The sequence below is a fragment of the Leucopleurus acutus genome (assembly GCF_964270905.1).
Source record: "Leucopleurus acutus genome assembly, chromosome: 3".
Lineage (NCBI taxonomy): Eukaryota > Metazoa > Chordata > Mammalia > Artiodactyla > Delphinidae > Leucopleurus > Leucopleurus acutus.
In genome coordinates, this window is record NC_139145.1 from 109,287,095 (window position 1) to 109,306,923 (window position 19,829).

General features: G+C 37.2%; 1 protein-coding gene across 2 annotated transcripts in view; it reads left to right on the plus strand.

Annotated features, from left to right (window-relative positions):
• The window catches only part of EDIL3 (EGF like repeats and discoidin domains 3), a gene marked incomplete at both ends in the record, with an annotated part of 421,166 nt that overhangs the window by 73,118 nt on the left and 328,219 nt on the right, over window positions 1-19,829 (plus strand). The gene's annotated exons all lie outside the window — the stretch shown is intronic.

The following is a 19,829-nucleotide window of genomic DNA, read 5'->3' on the forward strand; positions in this document are numbered from 1 at the left end:
TTTACCTAGAAAACATCCCTGTTACTCAATGGTGAAAATAGTAAACATGAGCTGTATTGTTTACTGGACCATCTACTTCTGCATATCTTCATATATTTACTGCTAGAGCAGATTTTTCCAAAAGTATTTAGAGTCAGATTTTTACATAAATTATGGCTTGTACACACCAATGAATACATTCTTCTGCAACCATTAAAAATAAAGTGATAGATTATATAGGGTGCCATGAAAAGCGGCCTAAGATATATTGTTGAGTGGAAAAGCTAATTGCAAAACAGTTTATATGGCATGATCCACTTTATCTCAAACAGACACACACAGACACAAATATACACGCACATATACACACAAAAACATACCCGTTCAAGTGGTTGCATTAGGAAAGTCATCTTTGAGAGAGGGAAGAATAGAAAGAATTTTAAATTGTCATATTATGCTTTTCTGTACTGTAAAAATTAAGTTGTAACTATTAAAATTAGTTTATACCTAATAAAAATTTAACTGTTTAATGATTAACTTTAGGAATAATAATAAAATAAATAATAAAATATATTAACAATATATTTTAATATTAATAATAATAAAATATAAAAATAATTAAAATATAAACTATTTATTATGTGCCCACATGGATGTTAATCACTAAATTAATTGTGGACGTCTATAAGGCAGGTTAGGAGAGCAAGGCTAGGATGAGTAGTGTGTTTAGCTTGACGGTGGTTCTTGGTTCTCTAGTTCTCTTAATGGGATGTGAGGACAGTGAAATCAGAACAGAAGTAGCGGAAAGCATTTCCAAACACACTGAAGCCAGTCTTTAGATATTATACATAATGAAAAGAAATAGGGGTGGGAGGATTCTGGCCAAACAGCTAAGAAAGAGAGCAGAGAGTGGATACCAGAAAGAAAATGGAAAATGGCTCTTTAGAGCATAAGTGCACAGGTTCACCTTGATGTTGCACAAAGGTTATACAGGCAATGACTCAAAGATGGGAGCTAGGTGACGTGTTTTGTTATTCAGCTCTTTATAAGGGAACAGGATTGTGTGGATAATGACAGACCAGTCCAAGCAGGACCCATGAAAGACGGAGGGAGAATTTATGTAATAGAGGCACAAGATTAAAGAGAACAAGGCCCCTACGTTATACAAGTGCAGCTGCCACCATTCACATCCTTATATAAGGCAACTCTGGAGCTGTGCAGTGCACTACCTGTTCAGTGGTCCACACTGTCCTGAAAGAGATCTTCATGATTTGATCAGAAAATTGCTTCAAGGAAAAGTATCAGTATTTTTCATTTGCTTTTAGAGACTGTGGCTCATACCGCAAATTATGATGGAGATAGCTCTAGTAAGCACGATGTCTAGCCTATTCATTGAATACAGTAAATTAATGTATGATTAAATGATTTTGTACCACTCAAAGGGCCTGAAATGGGGCAGTGAAGTGGAGACTATAGAGATCACTGGTTTGAAGATATTAACAGAGAAACTAGATGAATTTTGAGGCTTAAGTACAGTCCCTCATTTTTTTTTTTTTTTTTTTTTTTTTTTTTTTTTTTTTTGCGGTACGCGGGCCTCTCACTGTTGTGGCCTCTCCTGTTGCGGAGCACAGGCTCCGGACGCACAGGCTCAGCGGCCATGGCTCACGGACCCAGCCGCTCCGCAGCATGTGGGATCTTCCCAGACTGGGGCACGAACCCGTGTTCCCCGCATCGGCAGGCGGACTCTCAACCACTGCGCCACCAGGGAAGCCCCAGTCCCTCATTTTTAAGGTTAAGAAAGACCTGGGCACAAATAAGAGCTCAAAAGAAAATTTTCATGATAAGAGAATAATTAAAAGTGCTGGGGACAATGACTGCAGAAATAAAAGTCTGGCAGGTATGACAAGAGGTGAAACCCAGAGTGCAGGTAGAGAAATTCTCTATAGAAAGAATTCATCTCTGCCTCTGAGACGGCTCAATTAGGAGCTTCATATATTGTAAGCATCATGATAGCACAGTTCAAAGTTCGTTGGAAGCGTTAAATGAAATATTTTTATCCTGAGTAAAAAATAAATGATGTTCATTGGGTTTCTTCTAGATAATCTATCTTCTCCACAAATTTTGAGGATTGGCCACCTAACGTTGATTGAACTCGTTTTTACTATTGTCCCTGTGGGCTCAAAGTCACCAGTAGATAAGACAATGAGATCACCTCGAATAGAAGATGTATAATAGAGATAGATAACACAGGAAAGACTTTGGGAAGTGATATTTCATGGACATTTTTGGGAAATGAAGAGGATAAATCCATACTGAACCATCTACAGAATACAAAGGTTTCTTTTAAAATTAAAGTACTTGATATTTCAAGTTAAAAAAATATCATGTACAACTGTTAATGTGGTAATGTAAGCTGCAGAAAAAAAGGAGTAAAACATTAAAATCGAACTGATAAAAAAACTAAAAGGAAGACTCTATGATTAATACTAAATCTCTCAGGAAGTTACCAATCCGATTTTTAATTGCATTAAAAGACTGATTTTTAAGACAGATATTTTACAAATATACACTCTACATAGTTAATACTCTTGATAGAGAAAATATTACAAAAAAAACCTAGTTTATTGTTGGCTTCTGCAGCTATTTAAATTCATCTTAGGATGGGTCTTAACTTCTTGTGTCTCACATTACTTTGATAATATGATGAAAACTATGGCCTCTCTAGTCAGGAAAAAAATTATCCCACACAAAACACACACATCTGGATACCAGGTGAAGAAACAGAATTCCTGTTACTTTTTCATCTTCTTCCTCAAATTCTCTTTATCTGCTTTGGACCAATCAGTGCCAAAGAATTAGAGATACTCCATGAAAGGATCAGCAAAGATCATCACAAAGGAGAGTTTGGTCTTGATGACTTTCTAAAATGTAGAATTTATTGGATTAATGATTTATTTACAAAGTCGTAAGTCACAGTGGCCTGCAACTTGATGATTTACAGTTGTAGTTTCATTCTTTACTACAAGTATGACAGGCTTTTGTTAAAGTGATGATAACTGTGATTTATATGACAAGATGGAGGCTGACATTTTAGCAGGGATGGATCTGACCTTTCTATTTCTGTACTTGGCCCACTACAGCAAGCAGATTCTAAGACTTGCAAGAATAAGAGTATGCTGTATTACATATGACTTGATTTAAAGGATTATTTTGAAATTGGCAAGTCTAAAATTTGTCCTGTCATAGCTATCTTTTGTAGTTTATGCTGTTGGATTCATTTTACTTCATGAGTTTGCATTTGACATTCTGATTCCATATGATTCTGTAAAATTTCTAAAATATTTTATGAGCCGTATATGTGTGTGTATATGTGTGCCTGTGAGCATGTGTGATTGGCTTGGACTCATCATACCTGGATCCTAGTTCTTAGTTTTTACCCCAGTTTTTTTTTTTCTTGTGCTGAGAACTCTTCAGGTTTACTCTCTTAACAACTTTCATATATAACATACAGCAGCATCAATTATACTAATTGTGTTGTACATTACATCCCTAGTACTTATTTATTTATCTTATGATCGAAAGTTTATACCTTTTGACCACCTTCATTCAATTCCCCCTCCACCCATCTACCACCTCTGGTAACCACAAATCTGATCTCTTCTTCTATGAGTTTGTTTGTTTTTGAAGTATAATTGACCTACAGCACTGTGTTAGTTCCTGGTGCATGACATAAGGGATTCAATATTTCTGTACATTACAAAATGATCATCACGATTAGTCTGGTTACCGTCTGTCAACATACAAAACTACTACATTATTATTGACTATATTGACTGTATTCCCCATGCTGTACTTTCATTCTTAATTAACAAATATTTCTTAAGGATGGATTTCTGTTTATGTTTTTCATAAGGATATACACTTTATTTTCTATATAATTAATGCATATATGTGAAATCTGAAAAAATTGGTATAGACGATCTTATTTACAAAGCAGAAATAGAGACATAGAGAACAAACATGTGGATACCAAGGGGGAAATGTGGTGATGGGATGAATTGGGAGATTGGGATTGACATATATACACTCTTGATACTATGTATAAAATAGATAACTAATGAGAACCTACTGTATAGCACAGGGAACTCTACTCAATGCTCTGTGGTGACCTAAATGAGAAGGAAATCCAAAAAAGAGGGGTATAGGTATACGTATAGCTGATTCACTTTGCTGTACAGTATAAACTAACACAATATTGTAATGCAACTATACTCCAATAAATATTTTTTTTAAAGGAGGGGGGGAAGGGGGAGAGGGATAAATTGGGAAATTGGGATTGACATATATATACTACTATATATAAAATAGATAACTAATAAGGACCTCCTGTATAGCACAGGGAACTCTACTCAGTACTCTGTGATGGCCTATATGGGGATAGAATCTAAAAAAGAGTGGATGTATGTATATGTATAACTGACTCACTTTGCTGTACAGCAGAAACTAACACAACATTGTAAATCAACTATATTCCAATAAAAATTTGAAAAACTAAAATAATTTAAAATTATAGACATTTAACTCAGGAAATAAAATGATTCCCTTAGACCATACAGCCTACCCATGGTTAAGAGCTTTTATTGATAAGATTGCATTGGTAATATGTACTGGTGTGGGAGACAGGATAATGGCCTCCAAAAGATGTCTACATCCTTCCTAATCTGAGGTGCCTATGAATATGCTGCTTTCCTTGACACTTCACAGGTATGATTAAGGTTAAGGACCTTGTGATGAGGAGACTATCCTGGAATATCCAGGTGGACCCAGCCTAATCACATGAGCCTTAAAATCAAAGACGCTTTCCTAGCTGAGCTCAGAAGAGAGGAAGATGTGACTACAGAGTAGTCAGAGAGGTGCAGTGTTGCTGACTTTACCGATAGAGGAAGGGGGCCAAGAGCCAAAATATGCAGGCAGCTTGTAGACACTGGAAAAGGCATCAGACAGATTCTTCCCTTGAGCCTCCAGAAGGCAATGCAACCCTGCTGACCCCTTGATTTTAATCCAGTGAGAACTATGTCACGCTTCTACAGAACTCTAAGATAATAAATCTGTGTTGTTTTGAGCCACTAAATTTGTGGTAATTTTTTACGACAACAGTAGAAAATTATTGCACTGGGAAATGGTAAATTCAGACCAAAAGTGTAGATTTTTAAAAGATAGATGGATGGATGGATAGATAGAAAGAGAGAGATAGAGACAGATAGGAAAAATAGAGACATACCATGTGGTAATATAAATTTCAGAAAAATAGAGACATACCATGTGGTAATATAAATTTCCAATATGTTATGATATACAGAATGTTCCAAATGTATTGGTTAATAATGATTGCTCTGTAGACAAAAATATAGGTGCTGTGGGGTTCTGGTGATTAACTTATCATTTGTGTTTACCCCCTATACATTCTGAGATGTAATTGAAATAGAGGCATTACATACAAAGATCGCTAAACACATGAAAATAAAAAAAGGCTGTTGCTAACTCTAAAAACCCCTGAATTTTGTAAATGAAAATAAATATACTAAATTGAGACTACTTAGAACAGCAGAGAACAATAATTATAGCCATAAAAATGAAACAATTCCATATAAATATAGTTAAATTTATATTGGGAGAATGGAGGATAGATTCAAAAGATAGATAAAATATTTTCTGCTGTAGAAAAAGAAAATCAACTCAAGGAGGTAGAATTATTGGGTCTGTTTTAATGATAATATACATTTGTGTAGGTATATATAGGGAATGGGGATCTCAAGGCAACTATATATACATATAATGGAAAATATATTTAATTAATAATTTATATGGTTTTTAAAATATATCAAATGTCCTCATAGAGGAAATAGCAATCCCCTGCCACCCAGCCCTATCCTGCTGCTCTAGGCATCACCACTTTCACCTACTTTAGCTCCTCCTTTCCATGTTAGCTACATGCCTTTAAAAATGTATGTCTACCACCACCTGTTAGTTCAACAATTTTGGACACTAGAGTCCTACCACATGTAATGAGGATTGTACCTGTCTATCCATTACCGGTTAGTGGATTACAGAGGCAGATCCTCCTTATCTCCACTGCAACTTGTTAACAGAGTATTCTGAACTAAGTTGTCCCTCTCAGTATTTAATTTCTCAGCACAAGCTCATAGGTTTTCTAGACATTTGTTAAATATTTCATCTGCTGGTTATGGGTCCCCTCTTCACGGCAGATTTAGATGTTATAGTGACCAGTAGGCAGCTTGCAAATGAGGCTCTATGAGGTTTCTAGAGAGAATAAGGTTGTCCTTGAAATAGCAACCATAAGGCTGAACCCAGTGGGGCTCCAACCAGAACGACTAAGAATCAGTATTCAATGAGACAAGAGAGGAACAAGTGGATGGTGGCAGGCATGAGAGGAGAGTGATTTCAAGAAGGATGGATAGGTCAGTTACATTCAATTTGAGTGGAAGATGAGGATGTGACCATTGCTTTCACAACTCGGAGGTTATGCGTGACCTTGGCAAGAGCAGGTTCTTCAGAGTCCTGGAGCCAGTCGCTCCACTGGAGTGAATTAGAGAGGGCATGCATCACATGGTGGTGACAAGTTTACCTTAGGTCCCTTGCTGTAAAACATCATTTTGTTTCAAATTTAGATGACATAAAAATTAACTTATATGATTAGTTTTATCAGTTTAAAGGCACATTAAGTTTCTCAAAATAAGAAATAAATACCTTGTGCTCTTTAGGTACAAATATAGTTTCATTTTCATTTCAAAATACCTGTTTAATGTTCATTGAGTATGTGTCACTCTCCTAGATCCTGTGGGAAATACAGAATAGAGCAAACTTATTCTAGAATATAAATGTTATCCATAAACATCACTAAAATACCTAAGTAAACATTGATACACAGTAATAAGGTACCTACTTAGCTAGTCTGAACTTTACTGCCTGGAGCTCCAAAGATGTAGAAAGGAAGATGAATGCCCTAGGGCAAGGAAGGAGGGAAGGAGTTTAATATCTTTTCTGTGACTACCTAATCCTTGCTAGAGTTGGAGGAAGGAAAGTAACTGACAGGTATAAATTGCCTACTATGTGTCACATACAGAGTTTTTTGCTTTCTGTGTAGTATAAATTTATCCTTTTAACAAATCGAGGTAGTAACTGATTATCCTCATTTTACAAATGTCTTCCTTCCCTATATGACTGCTGACATCCTAAGTCAGTGTTCACAGGGAGACAAAGTCTTTGGACATTCAAAATGTTTCTATTACAATATAGTAAATGGTGTTTGTGTAGCAGTTAGGAAACATAGAGGAATGATTCACCCTATGTTTTTGTATAATAGACAGTGGCAGTGACTATCAGTTTGCCTTATTGTATTATAAACAATTTAGGAAAATTTGTAGTTGTCTTTTAAGAGTGATATATTTAAATTAAAGAGCCATATCCTTAATTATTACTCTTACTGCTTTTTTTTTTTTTTTTTTTTTTTTTTTTTTTGCGGTACGTGGACCTCTCACTGCTGTGGCCTCTCCCGTTGCGGAGCACAGGCTCCGGACGCGCAGGCTTAGCAGCCATGGCTCACGGGCCCAGCCGCTCTGCGGCATGTGGGATCCTCCCGGACCAGGGCACGAACCCGTGTCCCCTGCATTGGCAGGCGGACTCCCAACCCCTGCGCCACCAGGGAAGCCCTCTTACTGCTATTTTTAAAATGAAGGAATGAACTCTGTAGCTTTCAAAAATTAGTCGTTAAATTTAGGAAAAGTTAGTAGGTCTACCTTCTTCCCACTTCACACATGAAATCTTTCTTGAATATTCAAAAGAATACCTAAACTCTTAACAATTTAATTTAGCTAATCTTTATGTTAGGTATGCTTTAATATCCCATCGTTATAATGATAGACTTTCCTGTTGCTTCGGTAATAATTGCTAAATTTGTCATTATGCATGAGTACCATTGTCTGAATTACTTTAGGTGATTTCCTCTGGTGTTTCATATTCTTAGAACATAAATGCAATTTAATATTATTTTAGGGTGGGGTAACATCTTTTCTTCAAGTGACATACTAGTTAAATATATGGATTAAAACAGACACGCCTACACGTTCACATTTACAGAGTTGTTATTTTTAAAATTTATATAGACAATGACATTTTCCTTTAATTTCCTCTTTGTTATGATGTGTGGCATAGGAAGAGAGAAAAATACTAAAATTTTCTATTTTCTCATGACTGTTGTGTCTTCTGCCTTTTTCTTTTCTGGCTACCATTCTTGTATTGAATTCCCTGCTCAACATCTATGGGAACTAGATAAGAGCTCCAGATAAACTTACACTTTATTGAAATGTATAAATACGAAGATGCATTACATTGTAATGTACACTGTGTTCAACTTACTTGCACACTTCAATTTTGCCATCGCTTCTGTGAAGTAACGTGATGCCTCGAAAGTCTTCCTTGCTCTAGATCCTATAATCAGCATGTACTGGCAGTGTAACCTTTTCAGGTTATTAACCTCTAAGTTCTGTAGGATGAGGATGGTAATGGTGCCTAATTCATTGCTGAGCTTTAGGGAGGTAGTACACAGAATGTGTTACCACGCCGTCTGACATATAGTAAGTACTCAATAAAGATTAACCAGTAAATGTTAGCTAATATATTTCCTAACTGGAAGATCCACTTGGCTTTTTTAAATGCTTTCAGATAGTGTGACTGTTTTGCAGTGTTTTTCTAAATAGGAATCCCTTGACTTGGTATAGTACTCAAGTGAGATATACACATCAATATATGTATGTATGTATTATACATCTGCTAAAAGACTACACTCTGATGATAACTTAGTTTCAAAACATTTTATTTCTTAGGAATATTTGTATAGTATATATGGCTAGTTGGAATTTCTCACAGCATTTCTATCTGATGATGGGTCACTTTATGGTCATTATGGTACATGCAGTTTTGGGGGTTTTTTTTAGTTTTTTTTTTCAGGTTTGTTGAGGTAAAATTGACAATAAAGTTGTTTATATTTAAGGTGTCCTGCTTGATGTTATTTTTCTTTTTAAATTATTTTTTATTGGAGTATACTTTCTTTACGATGTTGTGTGCATTTCTACTTTACAGCAAAATAAGTCAGCTATACATATATATATATCCCCTCTTTTTTGGATTTCCTTCCCATTTAGGTCACCAGAGTGCATTAAATAGAGCTCCCTGTGCTGTTTTTAAAAGCAATCTATTACTTTGCAGTATGTAATTTTGACCTATCTTTTACATGCTGCCATACTTCCTGTATTTCATATAAATACTTGCAGATGGGATATACATTCTTCTGGTTCCAACAAATGCAAAAGATGTATTTGTATGTCTATATATTAAAATTTTGTTGTGAAAAATTATATAGAAACAGAAAAGTGAATAAAAACAAGTATACATTGGGATGACTGAATTACTTAAAAGAGAAAATTCGGGTAACCATCACCTAGTCTAAAAATCTCTAGCCCTGATATGCTATCTCTGGTGCCCCTTACTAACCACAGCCCTCCCCTCCCTTGTTCTTCCCAACTGGCAAAGGAAACGGTATCTTCATTTGTATGGTTATCACTTTTCTTGATTTCCTTACCACATTACAACCTGAAAATGTATCCCTAAAGGCTATAGATTTGCTAGTTTAAAAATTTATCTTTATGTAAGGATTTTACTGGGACACATATGGATTGAACTGGAGATGGTTCATTTTCCCCACACATGGGTAAGTCTTTACTTGAAAACAAGTATTAGCAGAGCCTCAGTGGTTAAGAGCACAGACTCTATAGAGCTGAGGAACCTGGGTTCAAATGCCGGCTCTGCTTCAGTAACCTTGAGAACGTTTTTCAACACCTCTGTACCTCAGGTTCCTCAAACTGTATAACTCAGTAATGACGATACTGAAGCAAACTTGGGTCTGCTTGCCCACACACAGTAAAGCCAATCTACTGATGTCAGGTTGTGGTGAAGGAAAGTGCAGCATTTATTGTAAGGCACCAGACAAGGAGCCTGGAGCAGCTATCGCTCAAAAATCCCGAACTTCCTGATGGGTTTCAGGGAAGCAGTTTTAAAGGCAAGGTGAGGGAAGGGAGTCACAGGGTGTGTGACAGCTAATGCACAGTTCTGTGATAGGTTGATGGTGAGGTAACAGGGCGGTGTCATAGGGGCTAACATTATCAATCCTCAGGCGCCAGTAGGTCTGAGGGCTATGGGCTCACGTTCAACAAGTAGTTAACTTCTTCCATTTGGTGGGGGTTTTGGTATCTGTAAAACAACTCAGGAAATGTGCATCAGATACTGTTATCTAGGTACTTCAGAGAGGAACTAAAGATTCTGTGACTGCCATATGGCTGATTTACTGTTTACATTCTTACCGGTTCTCATGGCCCACCTGCTAGTTTTGTCACTACATGTTCACATCCTTTTAATCATTGATTCTTGAGCCAGGGGAAGCCTGGGAGACTACAGCTTTTCTAGAAACAAGAGGCAAGCAGAGGACATGATGGGAGGGGTCTGTCCCAGGAAGGCCCTATAGCATCCTGCTTGGTTACAATGATAGTGTTAGCTCATAGGATTGTTAGAAAAATAAAGTTAATTGACTTGGTAAAGTGCTTTGTGTTTACTAAGTAAATATAACAACTGTTATAATTGTGTTGTTAGCAATAACCCTTGGTTTACTCAATATACTCATGAATTTCCAATATCTGATATATTCATCAGTCTGTGAAACCACTAAGAGTATATAGTCTGAGAGCCAAATATTTTAATGGTAGGGTATTCTCAAAAATATTTTAAAATAGTGAGGATGCAATTGTAGCATACTTCTTTCTATCTTCAGCCATTAATGATAAACACAGATAGCTGCTCTTCTGCCATGAAGTTTGTATCATTGTTGTTGGCTTGACAATCTGCTGTGTAAATCTGTGCCATGCTCTTGTCCTCTTCTGCACACAGCTGAGAGAACTGAACAAAAAAGCTTTAATAGAGAGCGAATGCTTTCCTGGCTCCAGAACACTATATTCTATTCAGCGTGAGATAGATTCTGATACTGTGAGGGCCTTTTAATGTTTTATTCTGAAAACAAGGTCTAAATTTTGAAAATTATAATTTTGAAGGTTTTTTCCTAAATAATATGGTCACCACATTGATATTCACAGTCACTGTTGGTGAACAGGTCTGAGCATGGTGTAGCAGAAAGATGTCAAGCTTGATGTATGAGTTTGTTAGGGTTGCCATAACAAAGTATCACAGATTACATGACTTAAACAGCAGAAATTTATTTTCTCACAGTTCTGGAGGCTAGAAATCTGAGATCAAGGTGTCATCAAATGTGGCTTCTTCTGAGGCCTGTTCCTTCGCTGGTGGATGGCTGTCTTCTCCCCGTATCTTCAGGTGGTCTTCCCTCTGTACATTTATTTCTGTGCCTACATTTTCTCTTCCTATAAGGACACCAGTTATACTCGACTAGGGCTCATCTAATGACCTCATTTTAGCTTATTTTCCTCTTTAGAGACCATATCTCCAAATACAGTCACATGCTGAGGTTCTGAGGGTTAGGACTTATGGATTTGATACACAAGTACTTGTGTATCAGGATGCAAAGTTTCTGATTCTGTTTTGCTATAACAATAAGAGTCTAGTTAGACACTGAACTGGTCTGGTCTGTATGAGTTTTCTTCCAGCTGTGACATATCATGATGTACGTCAAAATTTACATAAATGTAAATATCCAAGACATTATCATGCATAGAATCATTCACTGAAGTCATCAGTTCTGTGAGGAGTGGTCATTCATTTTTAAAAGTAATTTTAACTTTGTCTTCAGTGACTCCCCCCAATCCCTGTTTCTTCTCTGTTAAAAGTTTGATCTGTACTTTAGAAGAGCACTGCCCAATAGAACTTTCTGTGATGACAGAAATGTTCTGTGTCTGATGAATATAGTGAGATAGCTACTCAATAGTCCCATGGCTAATTGAGCATTTCAAATGAGGTTAGTGTGACTGAAGAACTGAGTTTGCATTTGTAATTTTATTTTTAACTTTAATTAAATTCACATAGCCACTGTAGCCAGTGCTACCATATTGGAAGTAAAGTTCTAGTTCATCTTCAGAGTTTTTTTTTAAACTGTATCTGAAAAAACCAATGTATATTTTTTATGTGTGGAGGGAGGACTATAAAGCATAATTAAATTTTTTCTATATCTTGTGCTATACATTTTTTCAGTTATGATCTTCTGTATACATGGGCTATGTGTTTATGTGATAATGAACGTTCTTCTTGATGGATTGTCACTTCTTTTATAATCCTTGTGTAGAATTTTGTCTAAAGTTTCATTTTTTAATATTTATATAGTTTTTCTATAAGTTATGTATAGATATATCTATGTATATGTATATATACACAAAGTATCATATTATTTTCTGTCTTTCAGAGTTGTTTTGCTTTCTGCCCTTTTCAAAAGGTATATTTAGAAATGGATTTCCAAGAATTCAGTCTGATAACCTCTGTCTTAAAAAGTGAACTGACTCCTTTGTTCTAGTATTCTTTAACTGTATTTGAGCAAACCAGTTCTGTGTGCTTATGTGTGTGTATGTGTGTGTGTGTAAATAGAGTTAAGATATAATTAAATGTCTCTTATCATTTGTCTAACATTCTGGTGCAGATAATGAAGATCAATTTAGTAAGGAGAAACAGTAGCTCTTAATTGATTTAGCTGAATATAAAGTTATGAGCTCTTTTCTCTCTTTAGTTGTGTTCAGTTCTACAAACAGCTACCAAGTAACTTGTATGATTCTAAATGTCACGTAGCCTCGCTGTTGGACAGGCATTACCTTGCATTTTTTTGGTACCATATATTGAATTTTAAATTGGGTTATCAGGCAGATTATAATATGAGCAAGCTATCCTGGTTATAATGTTCCCTTGTGGAGAATATTTTAGCTTAAATGTTGCAGTCAGAGGAAAGCCAAAATAGCAAGTGTTCAGTGAGCAGTCTGTTCAAGGATCGAAACTGAGCTACTTGAAATAGCATAGATATTCAGTATCTTAGTATTAGAGATGCTGTATATCCAGATGGGACTCCCCAGACACAAGACTCTAAAATGGAAGTTTGCATGCAGGAAGAATACTTGCAGGGAGTAAGGGAAGCAGGAATGGGCAGAAGGAGAGGTTGACCATGATGAGGTTGTAAATGAAGTCTCAGGTGGTATCATGGGCAGCTCTGAAGCAGAGATGGCCCTTGAAAGTTGTCTGGCATTGAAGCCAGGGTCTGTGCGTCTGTACTTCAGCATCAACCAGTCCCTGGATGTTTGCTGTCCCCAGGGAGGGGCAGCTCCCTTGTCCAGGCAGTTACTGGAAGGAACTAACTTTTGAGCCTGTAGGAGCTAATACTCCCAACTGGGGAAAAATGAATGCTTTGTTCCTGACAGGGGATCCAAGAAGCCCACCAATATATCTTTTACAACATACTACTTAGAAGACAAGAAAAGTTTGTGTTTAATTCTTTTCATTAAGCACTGGGGTATTACAATGACATTACTTATGTTGGACAGTCAGGATGTTTCTCTGGAAGAGTGTACAATTCATATATTAAGGTTTTCACTTCCTCAGTATATTTTAGTGCTTAAGTAATTCCTTAACTTGAAAGGTGGAGGTGTCTGAAATGATTATTAATAACCTCAGTAAACCTATTTGTTTCTGACAAGGAAGTAACATCAGAAAGAATAACCTAGAGAGATGAGAGGGATGGAAGGATAAACGGGAGTGAATGCTATCAAGAGAAAAGTGTCCTGAGAATCAGAGAGTGGTCAACTGTGTTAGTTGCTGACAGGAAGTCAGAAAGATATGGACGAGGAATACCCACTAGATTCACAACCAAGTGGTCCTTGGTTCCTTTTAAGGTGAGGAACTGGAGACCAATTAACAGCTTGCAAGGAGTGAAGAAGTGATTGAATGATTCATAGGAGAGAAAGTGTAATTGACAATTTGATCATGTGTCAGTGCTGACCAGAAAGAGCTTATGAAGAGAAAATTCAAAGAACAGAGACCTAGGGGCTAGCATCTCTCACCAATGAGGAGGTGGAAAAGGATATGTTCTGGAAAGAAGACGTGGTATAGAAAACTCAAACAGCAATCTGTCTACCTAATTAAGCTCTTTTATTAACTTAAAGGCAGAAATATTTAACAAAACACTCTATTGTTAATGGCTAAGTTTAAGTAAATTTATTTAGATAAAGGAACAGAATGTTAAGTATGTAACATTAAAACCAAAAAGCCAGACTTACATTGTAGAACTTATTCTCTTTATTTGTTTGATTGTTTTTATGTGCCCAGCTCCATTTAGAAATCTAAAGGATGTGAACTACTGAATTTAGCAGTTTGCCTGGCAAAAACAGAAATATTGTTAAAATGCAGCATTCCAGGGTAGGGCAGGGATGTTTTAGTCACAATCCCCAAGGCTTGATCTGCAAGAGAAACAATATACAAAATGTTTTAGTAAAATTAGTAGTTTGATAGTTGGTGATAAGTATTATAAAGGAAATCCCTGGATTTGGGGGGCAAGGAACTTAACAATTTAAGTTGAATAGTCAACAGAGGCCTTTGGGAAGGTAATATCTGAGTAAAGGACTAAATAAGGCAAGGATACGAGGTCTTCTCATGCATGGATCATGAGTATTCTTAACAGAGGGAAGTTTTTTAGATGCAAAGATCCTGAGGTAAATGCATGCCTGAAATATTTGAGAAATAGCAAGGGGTCTGTGGGCTGGAGCAAACTGAGAGATGGAGAGAAAGAAGATTGATTGGGAGATGAGGGCAGAGAGATAACAAGAATCTGGGAAGCCATTGGAGTATGGTTGATATTTAGTTGGTAAGTGCAATCTTGTGGTTTATAATAAGAAATATATATTTGTTATGTTTCTGACACAGACCTTGGAATTTCCTGTGATAAGAGCAATTAAGGTGTCTTTTGTTATGTTAATGAGGTGACTTTTGGAAAACCCTTAGGCAAACTAAAGATGGAAGCTGGTTGCCGTGGGAACCAACCACATGATTAGAGGGTTAGATCTTTCAGGTCATCCACTTCCAAGTGGGGAGAGAGGCCCTGGAAGTTGAATCAGTTGCCAATGACCAATGATTTAATCAACCATGCGTGTGCAACGAAGCCCTTATAAAAAACCAAAAGTTAGGAGAGATTCTGGAGTAGTGAACATGTGGATGTTTGAGGGACAGCGGTATACGCCATGAGATCATGGAAGCTCCATCCCTTTCCGCATACCTTGTCTTATGCATTTCTTTCATCTGGCTGTTTCTGAGTTATATCCTTTTGTAGTAAAATGGTAATGTAGTAAGTAAAGTGTTTCTGTGAGCTGTGTGAGCCGCTCTAGCAAATTAATGGAACCCAAGGAGGGGGTCATTGGAAACTTCTATCTATAATAGCCAGTCAGTTTGAAGCACAGGGACAACCTGTGCTTGTGGCTGGCATCTGAAGTGTGTTGAGAGGGGGCAGTCTGGTAGGACTGAACCCTTAACCTGTGGGATCTGATGTTATCTCTGAGTAGATATTGCCAGAATTAAGTTGAGTTTTAGGACACCCAGCTGGTGTCTGAGAATTGCTTGTTGGTATGGGGACCCCCCTCACACACCCACATTGGGACTGGATGTGAGGCTTATTCTAGTAGGTACTGATCCAGTCTTAGACTGATGCTGGCATCTATTTCAGTCTGTCAGAGCCATGTTATATTCCCTGTTAAAGTTTTCGAATATATCCTTACATTGAGAAGTTTGAGCAGAGGGGTAACATGATCTGACATGTTTTTACAAAATCACTCTTGCTGACATATGAGAAAATACTGAAAGGGGCAAGGGTGAAAGTAAAGAAACCAGTTAGGAGGTTATTGCAATAATACAGACAAAAGATGATTATGGATTGAACTTGAGTGTAACCAGTGGTCAAATTGTGGTCAAATTCTGGATGTAATTTGAAGATTGAGGCAACAGAAACTGCTGACGGAGAGGCTTGTGGGTATGAGAGAAAGTAATGAGTCATGAATGCCTCTAAGGCTTTTGGCCTGAGCAACTAGAAGAATGAATTGACATTAACTGAGATGAGAAAGACAGCAGGAAAAGTAGGTTTGACAGAGATGATCAGGAGCTTGGACGTATTAAATTTAAGATGCGCATTAGTCATCCAAGGGAGTTTGTAATTACATGTCTGGAATTTAATGGGATGTACCAGGCTGGAGGTAAAAATGTTAAGTCATCAGTCTATAGGTGGTATTTAAAGCCAGGAGACAAGATGAAATCACAAAGGGAGTGAGTATAGATAAAAGAGACAAGAAGTCCAAGGACTGAGCCCCGCAGTGCTCTGAAATTAAGAGTGAGGGAGGAAGAGAAAGAGCCTGCAAAGAAGAAATGGCCAGAGAAGTAGGAGGAAAACCAGGGCAAAGAATTGTATTGAAAACTAAGTGAAGAAAATAGTTTATAGAGGAGGCAGTGCTTAACTATGTCAAAGACTCCTGACTAGTCAAGTAAGATGAAGACTAAGAACTGACAGTTGCATGAAGTAGTGTTTTCAACTTTAAAGGGTTCATTTCATTTTCCCATATGACCATGTAGAAATCAGGCCTTCTAGGATGCAGACCTTCTTGCATTCCAATCCCAAGTTATTAAACCTGTGTAATTTTGTTGATTAATTTAAAAATTCAACCAGAATTCCAAACAACGTTGGAAATCATTTTGACAAATATTTACATGGTGATCTCACCTCAAGATATAATATCCTAAATAGTCAGACTCTGAAAAGCAGTATTATTACTTTCTTCATTTTTGTTCAACTCAGTTCTTTTAATGATGATGTAAAGATATGCCATGGATAAGACCAACACCTTTGGAAGTCAGACATCAATCTCTTATATTCTTAATAAGTTTTCCACTTAAAATAATGTCACATATCATATTATATCCAGAACTAAGCTTGTATAAAGGATCAAAATAGCACATTTTTCTTTGGAAAGTAAATTACTACGTATACCTTATAGAAATAAGGCGATCTGACAAACACAGGTTTAAAATCAGTAGAACTCTACAGTTTATAAAGCATATGTATATATTACATCTTTCAACAATATTATGTGAATCATCACCAACCAAAAAACTCTGTGTCTGCTGTTATGTGGCTCCCTTTCTCTCGCATTTCCGGGGATAGTCTTCAGTTATAGACATCTTAGGTAGGGGGTTGTTTTCAGAAGAGTACTTGTTGGGGCCCAGAGTAGCCTACCCCAAAATGTGCCTCGATGACATATTGATTATTTTGAATTAAAGTTATTTAAGAAATGGTCAACACAAGAGGGATACTCTGACCCTCTTCTGTCTCCCTGAAAGCAGGAAATAAGTCTCTCGTGTCAGAGGTGTGCTCCCTGCCTCTGGATTTAGAAGGACACCCTCATTGCCAAAGATAGGGAATTTGAGCCAAGAAGCCTATATATAAAACATTGCTACTTCTTTAATTTATTATACTACCCCAAGCCCAAACTCTGTTTAGATTCCTCGCTAATTGGGCACCTAAAACCTGTTTCTTTGTCCTGTCAGTTCCTCATAAATTTATTGTTTCTTTGTCTAAAATGTATAAAAGCTGCCTGCTTTGGCCACTTCTTAGATCTCATTTCTGTGCATGAACTAAAACTTTTCTTTTCTTCTATTAATCTGCCTTGTGTCATTTTTATTATTAGTCCAGGCACAAGAACTCGAGATGGGTAGAGGGGGAAATTTCCCCCTGCCCAGAATACCAATAAATTGTTACCATCACCAGGAAGGAGGATTCTTACAGTGTTCTCTAGCCTTATGCACTAGCCTGGCTGGGATATTGTACAGGTTGTAAAAGGTGGGCGGAGTTCTGAGAGTTCAGCCTAAAGCCCCAATGGGGAGAGTAGGTACCATGTATGGGCTGCCCCACTGGGAGTTCTGACCTATGAACAGCTGAGGATCGGCCTAATTGATTCGAACCTGAAGTGCAGGGCCTTGTTTTATGAGGGCAAGAGAAACAACATGAATAGAGAAAGCATTGCATCTGAAATCTTTAGAGAGAATACATAGATTCTACATTATTCTCGGTATTCTGCTGCCCTATTTAACCTAATAAGGTATAAAATATACAAAAAGGGCAATAAAGGGATTTTGTATAAAGAATCCAACTAAATATATAGCGTTGTGTGGGCTTCCCTGGTGGCGCAGTGGTTGAGAGTCCGCCTGCCGATGCAGGGGACACGGGTTCGGGCCCCGGTCCGGGAAGATCTCACATGCCGCAGAGCGGCTGGGCCCGTGAGCCATGGCCGCGGAGCCTGTGCGTCCGGAGCCTGTGCTCCGCAACAGGAGAGGCCACAACAGTGAGAGGCCCGCGTACCGCAAAAAAAAAAAAAAAAAAAAAAAAAAGAAAATTATATATATGGCTAGTGTTGTGGATCTCTAGCTTACATTTATCAAAATAAAACAAGCAAGCACTCGAAGAATAGATGCTAAATATATTGTCTTGATCCAGAGTGTGGCTGTCTGCTGAATTCAATACAGGCTTGATAAGACCTTAAGTACAGCCTATCGGCCTGTACCGCAAGATTTATTGCTAAATCGCCTTTTTTATACTTTAAAGAGTATTTTATTTATTCTGTTTTCCATTAATAAATCTTCTGTTCCTTCATGTGGATGGATAGCTATGTCTTTCTCTTTGAAATCAGGGACAGACTGTTACTCGTTATGATCCTTTCCCTTTAAAAGTATAGAATGGAAAGAGTGTAGCAAGCTAAAACACATCAGTTTTTGTGAAAATACATGGTATCACAGAATTAAAACCATTTTTAATATCCTAAACTGCAGTCTACTGCCTATGCTATTGTCTGGAGAGCTTGGCTTCTCAAAGCAAGGCTCAAGAATATTTATGCAGTCTGACTATAGAGCCTAAAGCTAAAACAAGAATTTAAAGATACAGGACAAGAGTTTCATCTTAGGAAAATCCATGGAAAAAAATTCCCATGGAATCATATAGGTTGAAATTCTGGCTGCCAGCAATTATGGTCAAACAGATAAAAAGAACTCCATATATAACATAGTTCCCATTTAGTGCTCTGCGTGTCTCCCCATTCCCATATAAAGTACTGAAATTCATCAGTGCCACTGGATCCCTCATACCACTGACAGAACAATCACCCTGACACTTTTCCTGTTAAGCCTTTCTACCCGAGGCCTTCCACAGTCCATCACTTCCCTTCATTAAATCCATGGTGAAAGCAGCAGCTATCACTGAATGTGCAGTAATGCATACCAAGTGGATCCAAACATCTTAGTAGCTACATGTGGAATTTATTTTCAACAACCTGGAAGCCTCAGTCTAACATAAGATTATCTTTTCATTATGGTTTCCTTTTATGAATGTATTTTGTCTCAGGTGATAAGAACCATAGTAATTTTTTAACATTGTAAAGGCAAAGTGTTTTGTTTCATTCAAATGGCCATTTATTGCATACCTACTGTATGGCAGACACTGTGCTAGGCACAAAGCATGCTAAGCCTCCTAGACATGGTCCCTGCTTTCTAACTGGTAAAGCTTGTATGTGAGGTATCTGTAGCTCTCAACTGGTTTCAGATTAGCAAGTCTCTATGTAGGCAAAGTAGCATTTGAAGGCTAAGTTCATACACACATACACACACACTATTATTGTTGAAAGATATGTGGATACTGTTGGGATTAGAACATTTAAATTTAGTTTACTTAATAGCATTTTGTCATTTAGCTTTCTCTT